Genomic DNA, 1615 nt, shown 5'->3' with positions numbered 1-1615 from the left:
ATAAACTTTAGATTTCACTAATCAAGGTTCTCTCTTTGTTCAGGATATAATTTTGTATTTTTGTCAAGTAAATGAACCTCTGGGTGTTAAATTTTTTTTTACTGTGATAAATATATACACCAATTCCTCAAGATAAATGTATTAAATATTACAAACACATAGTGAAAAAATAGATCCAAAGCCTCAGAATTATCACTTTATTAGAATTTCCCTGGGATATCTAAAACTTGGCCCTTTTTATCTGTTCTATTTTGAAACATGTTCTCACTACTTGCCCAGGATGGACTCAACCTGAAATCCTTCAGCCTTAGCCTTCCATGCGATGGAATTGCAGCCATGAACCACCAGGCTTGGATCTCTTTTTATGCTGAAGTAAAGAAACACTCTAAAATTATTGACAATTTAATTGAAAATTCTTGGATTTTACAGAGATGCAGAAGATGTTATGGTAACTGGCAGTTACTTTTTTTACTCTTTACTTTTGTACTCTAGCTAATTGACCTGAGAGAAAGCAAGGTAAGACCACATGACAACCAATGTTTGTGTACCTTTCTCTTTTTTTTTTTTTTTTTTGCTTTTTCTTTTTTTGTTTTGTTTTGTTTTTTATTTTTTGAAACAGGGTCTCACTATGCAGTTTAGGCTGGTCTTGAGCTCACTTTGTAACCCAGGCTGGTTTTGAACTCACAAAGATCCTCCTGCTTCAGCTTCCCGAGTGCTGGAATTACAGCCACCATACCCCGCTTGTGTACCTTTCTTTGAAAATGATGATACCAAGGTATTTGCAGCCCCAGGATGATAATTCAAAGTGCTATGCTCTTGGCTGTCCGGCACGATTGTGTACCAATAGACAAGAGTGCAATCAGCAGACCCAAAAGTGAGAAGAGGTGGGAAAAGATGAAATGGATGCTCCTAAAAGATTGGAAAATCCATCTGAACTACTTTTTGCAAAATTCTTCTACACCTGCGAAGCCCAAAGTCAGCAAGAAAAACAAACAGCAAACTTTCATCATACCTTCTCCTGGGAAAGCACTGCTATGGTCAGAAGCCTTTCATGAATTGCTAGCTAGTAAATATGGTCTTGTTGCATTTAGGGCTTTTTTAAAAATCTGAGCTCTGTGAAGAAAATATTGAATTCTGGTTAGCTTGTGAAGACTTAAAAAAAAGAACAAAATCACCCCAAAAAATTTCCTCAAAAGCAAGGAAAATATACACTGATTTCATAGAAAAGGAAGCTCCAAAAGAGATAAACACAGACTTTTAAACCAAAACTCTAATTGACCAAAATATGTAAGACTGGTGGAACTCTCTTCCTGGCCTGAGGACCAAGCCCAAGTTCCCTGCCGGGACCGGTGAGTGGAGCAGCATCGCGGAATCCTGTCCCAGTCTGGGGGAACTCTTCCTCTCCTGGGGACCAACCCGCAGTTTCCTGCCAGGCCCAGCCAATTGGACCAAGGCATGGAAATCCATCCCAGTCTTGGGGAACTCTCTCCCTCACCTGGGGGCCAGGCCGCGGTTCCCTGCAGGATCCAGTGAGTGGGGCCACAGAGCGGAATCTCATACCAGTCTAGCGGAACTCTATTCCTGGCCTGGGGAGGAGGCTGTGATTTCCTGCTGG

The 1615-nt window shown here is 40.8% G+C and overlaps 1 pseudogene; it reads left to right on the top strand.

The window, feature by feature from the left end:
- Positions 1-469: 469 nt before the first annotated feature.
- LOC100730069 (regulator of G-protein signaling 2-like) lies at positions 470-1291 on the top strand (annotated as a pseudogene).
- The last annotated feature ends 324 nt before the right edge of the window (positions 1292-1615 follow it).

Source organism: Cavia porcellus, unplaced genomic scaffold, assembly GCF_034190915.1.
Source record: "Cavia porcellus strain 051 isolate PalLab524CR breed Dunkin Hartley unplaced genomic scaffold, mCavPor4.1 scaffold_18, whole genome shotgun sequence".
Lineage (NCBI taxonomy): Eukaryota > Metazoa > Chordata > Mammalia > Rodentia > Caviidae > Cavia > Cavia porcellus.
This window is presented reverse-complemented; position numbering and strand designations above follow the sequence as displayed.